The 9,770-nt window shown below is 33.5% G+C and overlaps 1 pseudogene; it reads right to left on the bottom strand.

Annotated features, from left to right (window-relative positions):
• Positions 1-292: 292 nt before the first annotated feature.
• Positions 293-921, bottom strand: LOC130836438 (protein lin-37 homolog; annotated as a pseudogene).
• Between the last annotated feature and the right edge of the window lie 8,849 nt (positions 922-9,770).

The following is a 9,770-nucleotide window of genomic DNA, read 5'->3' on the forward strand; positions in this document are numbered from 1 at the left end:
ACAAGCACAGACAAAAGATAGGTTGAATAAGCATTCCAGAAAATGATCGGCATATATATGTTGGCCTGACTTGTGGCAAAGTGGCCACTGTAGTTCACCGCAGAAATGGTGGTCTTTTTAATAAATGGTCCTAGTGAAAGTGAATTTCTATATGAAAAAATTTACTTTGACCTTATTTTTTTAAAGAAGGGAAATGCTTATTGGAGTGGGGGAATGAGGGGACGTCACTCTTGCTTTGACATCTCCCATTGGAACTTCATGATTTATGAGTAAGGATCCTGGTCCACCTCTATCAAATGTGGTTCCAGTTCTTCGTGTTGCCATAGTCGAGTGTGGAGGGCTCAGACCTGGGCTCATCATTGGGGATATCCTGTATTTCTGGCTGCAGTGGGGAAGGTATGTAGAATCTTCAGGCATCTCCAGGTGGCACAGGAGCTATGGGGGAAGGCAGCTTGTACACCTAACAACTCTTGCTGTTGGTGACCTCTGAACCCTCCTCATTCTCAAACAGTGTGGTTAACAGTGAGCTGGAAGAGCGTTGACATGCGAGCAACGAGAAGCTGTTGCACATCAGGCACCACAGATCGGCTACAGTGGTGTGTTCTCCTTGAATCGAGCTAAATCAACACTCTAGTCAAACAGCTTGATCACACACTTTTTGGTTTCTTGCAGTCCTCCCTCTGCCAGCCCATCCATCTTCCTCTCCTTCCTCATTTGCTGGTGGCAGAAGTGGGCAAATGGCCTTTTGCCGGTGGCCACAATGATGGAGCAGTCCTTGCTGTAGATGTCCGAGTGGGTCTTCCAGGCTTCCTCATCTACATGCTCCCCGTCCGTATAACTCTTCTCCAACAGACACTGAAGAAGGGCATCCAGTTTGTTCCTGGTCTGGGACATCTTCAATTCTGATTTCTCTACTTTCGCCTTCACTAGGAATTCAGATTGGGTCTCACTACACACAAAAATTAAACTCAGATGCTATAAATACACATAAATACCTGAATAAGTTCTCCTATCTGGATTTTTTATCCCATAAATTAATAAGACAAAGTATAAATAATCTAATACAGATAATAATAATAAATGAGGAAATCAAAGACTTGTAAAAATAAAAAAAGTTGTTTCAGAGTGGTACTTATCAAGTAAGTGCATATCAAACTATAAGAAGGACAAACATACACTGGAATTATAATTAAACAGTGATGATACTAAGTGTTGGATAAAATGTGAAGTCACAGGGAATCTTATAATTTTCTTGATGAAAATAAAGATTGATACAATAGGTTTTGAAAATTCTTTGACACTACTGTTAAAACTAAACATACACCTATTTTATGACCCAGCATTTATACTCATAGGTACGTGCTCAAATGAAATGAGTGCCAATGTCCACACATATACACACACACAAAGTGAAATTATTTTCATAGCATTTCACACATAACAGTTAAAAAGCAAAACCAACCCAAATGTCCATTAGTGGTAGAATATTTTACTAAATTATGAAATATCCATACAATGCAATGCCTCACAGTAAATTAAAAAAGCAAAACATACACAAAAATAACTTTTTTACACAAAACAACATTGAAAAAAAGTAAGCACAAATAATATACACTCCATGACACCATACATATGCAATAGTTCAAGAACAGTCAAGATTACATTATGGTGTTAGAACCTCCTTTGTTGGGGACCTATTGATTGAGGAAAAATTAAAGTATGCTAGAAAAATTTTGATACAGCTTACGATAAAACAAGTGTATGTTTATGTAAGAAGTCATCTAGCTACAGTTATTTTAGTGCATTTTATCTCTCTATCTCAAACCTTTTAATAAATAGATCATAGATCTATAGATCATAGATCATGAGTCAACAGCTTTACTTCTAATATATTCATTGAATGATAAAATTTTTATGTTGGTTACAGTAAACGGTGCAAAACCAGCAGCTTGTACTGACACTTCATGTTGCTGTTCCTAATTCAGGTTATCATTTTTACAATCATTTTTAAAAAATCCATATATTCCTCACTAAGACAATTATATGGGTTCAAATTGTAGCTTTTCTTTCTGTACATCAAGAAGTACATATGCCTGCTAGAAGAAACCAGCGAGAGAGCTTGAAAAACACATCTACTTTTCAAATACCATATGTTATTTTATATAGTTAAAAATAGCAGTGACTAGTGAGTCAACAGTTAAACTCTAGGGGAAAAAAATCTGGAGGTTTAAAAACAAGCCTATTTTGCAGTCTTTTAAAATACCAAAGCCAGTATTTGATTCCAACTTTAAAACACTTTCAGTGCATATATTTGAATAAGGTGGACACCATTGGATACGTTCTACCAAGTGGCAGTTACAATTGCTCTTGAATGTATCCATGGTTTAAATACTTGAAGGAAAATACATATATTAATATATACTCAGCAAATATCTAAGATCCACAAAATGATCTAAAACTATACATGTTAATATTTTACAAATAGCAAAGAAGATCCCTCAAATATGCGAGAAACATTGGCATTACATAAAAAGAAATGGGATGAACAACAATTCTATGTTTGTTAGCATATCCAAAGATGGGACCGCCTACAAACCTACCCTATGAAATACTCCTAACTTAAATATTTTTAACATTTTATATTTGGGTTAACTGCTTATATTTGAGTTAACTGAGATGTTTACATTATAGACGGCATTTACCCACAAGCAAGAATAAAAATGGACTCCAAATAACCATACATTCATAATTTATTTTTCTCAACAAATAAAAAAGAATAACTTTACTTGGTTTTGTGCCTAACCATTTCTCTACTCTTTTAATCTTGTTCTATAACATAAAAATGGTATGAGTGAACAAATACATAGGTAAATAGCAAACACTTAAGGAAGAATCATTGTTTTAGGTTAACTATTCAAGTATCAATAGCAGGATACTTGAATAATGTGATGCCTGATTAAATGATAAAAGGTAAAATATGTTTTATTAGAAAACAGCCCATTTAAATAGCCATTTATCTGAAAAGCTACAAATAGCTCTCAGGTAAACTGGTTGACTGTTAACTTAAACTATAAATGTTTATTAAACTAGCAGTAAGAAATGGTTTTCAAAACTGAGCACAGAATATAAACCAAAATAGCAGTTATCTATGGGTGGTAAAATTATGGGAGAATTTTAATTTTTCTTATTTTTAGTATACATTTTTTCCAATTGTCCTCATGGAACATAAATGCCTCTGAGACAAACAGCACCATGACCACACAGAGAGCAATCACAGCATAGAAAGCTGGCAATAAAAATAGCTGTCTCCATTTGCATTTCTCTAATAATTAGTGATGTTGAGCATTTTTTCATGATGAAAAAAATGGCCATCACCAAAAAATCTACAAACAATAAATGCTTGAGTGGGTAAGAGAAAAGGGAACCTTCTTGCACTATTTGTGGGAATGTAATTTGATACATTGCAGAACAGTAAGGAGGTTCCTTGCAAAACTAAAAATAGAACTACCATGTGACCCAGTAATCCCACTACTGGGCATATACCAGCGAAAACCATAATTCAAAAAGACACATGCACCCCAATGTTCACAGCAGCACTATTTACAATAGCCAGGTCATGGAAACAACCTAAATGTCCATCAACAGAGGAATGGATAAAGAAGATGTGGTACATATATACAATGGAATATTACTCAGCCAAAAAAGGAATGGAATTGGGTCATTTGTAGGGACATGGATGGAGCTAGAGACTGTCATACCGAGTGAAGTGAGTCAGAAAGAGAAAAACAAATATTGTATACTAACGCATATATGTGGAATCTGAAAAAAATTGGTATAGACAATCTTATTTACAAAGCAGAAAGAGAGACACAGATGTACAGAACAAATGTATGGATACAAAGGGGGAAAGGGGGTGGGTGGGAAAAATTGGGAGATTTGGATTGACATATATATACAATTGATATTATGTATAAAATAGATAACTAATGAGAACCTACTGTATAGCACAGGCAACACTACTCAATGCTCTGTGGTGACCTGAATAGGAAGGAAATCCAAAAAAACAGGGGATATATATGTATATGTGTGTGTGTGTGTGTGTGCATGTGTTATATGTGATATATATATATATGTGATGCATTTTGCTATACAGTAGAAACTAACACAACCTTGTAAAGCAATTATACGTCAGTAAAAGTTTATGAAAAAAGAGCTGTATCTATGTCAAAGCCTCTTTCAAATATACACAGTTTAGTAGTAAAATATAACCCAATAGGAACAGTGATTATTAAACAGTGAGAAACAGAAGCAGCTTCAGATACAAGCCCTCATATATGAAATGTCTACAGCATGTTCAGCGGTGCTTTGTCACAGCGTCACAGTGGTTTCACTGGGCTACCAGTGGGCGGGTCAGAAGTACCCACCTGCCTGAATGATCCAATGGATGAACACTATGAGATATTCAGTTTGGATGTTTTAACTTCTTCAAGGGAGAATTTAATTTTTTCATGTCTTGCAAACGTAATGGAGATTTTCAGTAGAAAATTATTGATGGAAGAGACTTTTGCACATTGGGGTATAGGGAAGCCATTCTCAGCTATACATAATTTGGCTTGAAGTTTATGTGAACTAGAACAGCCTGACTTGTGGCCTGTCAAACGTACATTGTACATCTGCTTTAATCATTAAAGAATGTCCACTTTGAAGATAGAAAATGCCTTCCTTCCTTGCCTTCCTTCCTATGACAACAATGTTAGTATGCCTTCGAAGATAAGGTTCCCTTCCCAGACGGCAGGGTCATGCAACTTGTTGTGTATATGCTAATCTATAACTGTACATCTCTGTTGAAACCTGGAAGGAATGTACCCATGTCAAACTGTGCTGAAAACCATGCTTCTCTGGAGCACTTTCTTCCTTGGTAGAGGCTGCACTCCAGGGCTAGTCCTCAGCTTGGCTTGAATAAAACTTTCTTCTGTTTCTTAGTATAGATTCTTTACTGATTATTTGTGTTGACATTGAAATATCTAAAAGAGATTCAGTATCTAAAAACAATTCAAATGGAAATTTTAGAATTTAAAATGAAATTAGGAATTCAATACATCCTTTTAAAAGTAGGCTAGGCCGAACATAAAATAAGATTATTGGATTGGACACAGAAACAAAGAGAAAAGAGAATGGATAGTGCAGAAAAAAATGGGGGTGGGGGAAAGAAATATACGAGAAGCATAAAAAATTCTACAATATATATAATTTAAGTGGAAATATTTGAAGAAACACTAGCTAAACATTTTCTAAAACTCAGGGTAGACATTAACCCCCAGATTCCTGAAGTACAATAAAACTTTAAAACAATTAACAAAAAGAAAATCACATCTAGGCACATCTTAATATAGCTGCTGAAACCCCAAGAAATGAAAAAAAAAAAGAAACTTTGCATGAGAAACATTTTTTTTAGTCGGGACACATAAAATGTGAGATTAGAAAGACATAAATTTTATATCATACAAACAACAGCCAAATAAACCTTTGTTTATATACTGATATTTTACAGAGTAGGCTTCAGATTAAAAAATGCTAGTGCTAAAGAGGGATTAAGTGTATATCTAATTTTGTAACATAACGTATCTACAACAATGCCAAAATATGGTAGATGATCAATATTTGCTGTTTCTATGCCTGAGTATAATACATACACTACAGTAAAAATCATCCAGCTTTGTGGGCATATTCAGTTTGTTTATTTTGTTCAAAAAGTAACCAGTACCACATTGGGGAGAGAATTTTCACTGGGACTCTTGAAAGTTATCTAAAGTAATCTACTCCATGAAGGACGTTGATATACACTTACAGATATGCTGAAATAGTATTTACATTTGCCACCAAACCAGAATCCTAGAAAAAATATTAATGGCTAGAAATATAGGTTGAATTAAGCAAATTCTGTAGTTTTAATATAGCCATAAATTGGAGAACCACAGAATAATAAAGATTGTTTTATACACACACACACACAGATGTTAAAAAGTGAAAATGTATATTAGATAAACAAAGCAAAGTTGCAGAGATATACTGAGTATCATCTTGCTTACCTAAAATACATTCTCAATTTTGAATGTGTCTAAAATACAATATATTTGCAATTTTATTTGTATCTATGTATAACCTGTGCATGTTATGGAAGGTTATGTAAAATATGTTGCACTTATCCTGAGTAGTTGGACTGGGAAACTGCTTGAGAGTGGTGAAAAGAGAATATTTTCTTCTTTATTCCCTTTGAACCTTTGTGTTATTTTGGTTTGCTTTGATTTGTGTGTGTGTGCATGTGTGTGTGTTTCAAAGTGCATTTTTTTCTTTTATATAGAAAAATAGAAACATGCTGTTTTTAAAAGATTGCACACACACACACACACACACACGGTAAAAAAAAAAAAAGTGTTTCACATCACTTGCATTATCATAATTACAATGAATTGGTTTATCCGTTTTGGATAGAATGCTGCACTAAACATATGTCACCATTTCCTACAGCATTATGAAATTAGGACCGTACTTTGCCAAAAAATGCCAGATGGTCATGATGTACCAATTGCTTGTATTGACTATTGTGCCATATTTCAAGCCTGGAATAAGGCTGAAATATAATGCAACATATCACAAATTTCCCAGAGCAGACTGTTAGAAGATATTGGCCAATATGAATTTCCAGGCCTCTCCACCTTGCACGTTTCGCTGGATGTTTAAAAAAACAGTAAAATAATAAAGTAATTCTATGTCTTAGAAGGAATAAGATCAATTAATATTTATTCTATATCTTCAATGAATGGTATAGAATCGTCCCTTAGATGACATTTGTATTTTCATAAAACTTTGTGGGTGCTTGTGAAATCTGCATCAGTCTTCCAGAGAAAACCTTATTTATTTGATCTATTTGGATCTCAGTTCTCATCCTTAGAAGAACCATCCCAACTGAAATTTTTTAAAAAATAATGTAAAATCATGTCTAAATGCTTAACTTCAAACTACCATATTAAATAAACAAATCATATACTTATAAAATATAAAGGCTATTAATTACTAAAATATACAAAAATGTTGGAAAAATAATTTTCCTTAACACCCACCTGACTCTTCTTAAATATCTGGTCCAAAGAATGCTTATAAGAAAGTGAACTTCTCCCTCAAGATGGTCCTGAACCAGGACTTCATTGCTGCTGATCCACATTTTCAATTGTGTGTTTTACATGGTAAGTTACAGGGATGCAAAGATTGTAAAGCATCAAATAAAAAAATAAAATTCAAGCTGCACAGCAACACTCTACTACACCTTACCACTGTCGCTTATCTTATACCCAATCTTTCTTCTCTTTCATGACTCTACTTTCCAAATCCTAAACCTCAAAACTATACCATTGACGTTTTCTTGCATGTTCTCTAGGCTCATAAATCAGTAGTAAGGTTTACCTCTTTTAGATTTTTGATCCTGAAAATTTTGAGTTTACTTAATATTTGCTTGGCTACATCTTCTTGCTTTGTATACATTCAAACAGTATATATTTTTTTACGGCCAGGTATCTTGCAAAATTCTGATAATATTTAAAAATAAAATAAAATATAGTCTTAATTAAATTGTGATTATTTTACTTTTCCATTTTCCTAGGTGAAGTGCTAATAATAAAATTTTAAGAAAAATTTCACTAAAATGAAAAATATTTCAGACTTCCTAGGTCTAGGTGGTGCAGTGGTTAAGAATCCACCTGCCAATGCAGGGGACACGGGTTCGATCCCTGTGCCAGGAAGATACCACATGCCGCAGAGCAACTAAGCCCGTGGGCCACAACTATTGAGCCCATGTGCCACAACTACTGAAGCGCACATGCCTAGAGCCCGTGCTCTATAACAAGAGAAGCCACCACAACGAGGAGCCTGAGCACCACAATGAAGAGTAGCCCCTGCTCACTGCAACTAGAGAAAGCCCATGTGCAGCAATGAAGATTCAACATAGCCGATAAAAAATAAATTTATTTAAAAAAATGAAAAATATTTTAAATTATTTTATATTATGTAAAATATTGACATCAGGACTATACAGAAGTGTCATTAGGTCCATAAGATTTATCCTTAAGGCTTTAGGAAATCTGATTTTCTTTTGGTTTCTGTTTCTGTCTCTCTCTCATTTTGGAGGGGAGGGCAGCTTTGGGTCTATCTGCCTTTACTTCATATTTAAAAACTGCATGTTTAAATCAACTCTATTAACACTTGATAAAATATTTGCTAGCATTTCCTCAGGTTTATTTTTCTTATATTTAACTAATTTTTTAAAAAACATATCATGTTTTATATTCAAGATTTAAAATTATGTATAAAATTGCTAACTTTAATACTTTAACCAAATTTTAGTATCCCTGTACTTCGGTAAATATGTGACTAACTTTAAAATTTTTAAAATAACTCCTAATTTTTTGTGGTGTTGGCTTGAAAGTAACATCCATTACTCACTAAATATTTATAAATATGTAAGTAGAGAAAAAATGGCAGTATCTTCTATAACCTCACCATATAGACAAACACATTAACAGATAATTTTCTTCATATTCTCTCCATACTCTAGGGTTGAGAAGATGCAGTAAATCTTTCTGTGCCTGAAAAGGATTATACACAATTCTGTTCAGAACAAATAAGATCTTTGAATGGGTACCATGAAGTGGCTTCAAAAGGTATTTACAATAGGACTATAGGATAAATATTACAGGGAGACAGGTTTCAGCTTGGTTTCAGAGGAATCTCTTTGCTGCTCTAAACTGGATCAGAGTATATTACAGCTGCATTGGTGAAATCTATATCTTTGATAGAATCCGGTACCTTCAATTTTCCCCTCCCTGGGCATGTCAAGTATTTTAGAAGAAAATCAAGTTTGTTTTAATACCTAAAAAAGTTCTGCTCTTGCTATATGTCAAACACTTTATATTTTGCAAGTATAATTAATAGGTTATGCCAATCTGTTTAACCATAAGATTAAATAAAAACCACATATCATGGGAAGCACATACAAAAATTTAAAATACTGTGAATTCTATGTTTATAACCAAAAGAACTGCTTTTAAGTTATTCAGCAAATGAGTAGATCATTTAGTAATTCAAATAAAAATATATAACAAAATGTTTCAGAAACAATTTGAAGAATTATCTGCAATCCTCTAACATTTCTGTAGGATTTGAATAAAACTTCTGATAGAATTAACATTACATAGTAAACCATTAAAGATTTTCTTTCTCTAAGTTGCCTCCTTTTTTCTTATCTTTGTTTTGCATTTATTTCTAGAAATATTATATACCTATTTCCCTTTTAATTTTAGATACCTTGTGGTTTAAAAGTTAAATTTTACTAAGAAACTTTGAAGTGATTATGCAAATTTTTTTCATAAATCACTGTAATTTATTAAAAGGACAAGTTTTTAAGTGTTATTATGATACAAATCATAACCATAAAATTCACCTATTTAAAACACATTATTCAATCTTTCTTTAGTATTTTGGCAGAGTTTTGAACACATCACCACAATCTAATTCTGGACAATTTCATCAGCCCCTAAAAACTCTGTAAACATTAGTAGTCACTTCCCATTCTATCTCACCCATCTGACCCCCATCTTTAGCTCTAGGCAACCATTAATATACTTTATGTATAGATTTGCCTATTCTGAACATTTCATATGAGTGGAATTATATATGGTCCTTTATAACTGACTACTTCCATCTAGTATAGTATTTCA

The sequence above is a fragment of the Hippopotamus amphibius genome, chromosome 15, assembly GCF_030028045.1.
Source record: "Hippopotamus amphibius kiboko isolate mHipAmp2 chromosome 15, mHipAmp2.hap2, whole genome shotgun sequence".
In the NCBI taxonomy this organism is placed as follows: domain Eukaryota; kingdom Metazoa; phylum Chordata; class Mammalia; order Artiodactyla; family Hippopotamidae; genus Hippopotamus; species Hippopotamus amphibius.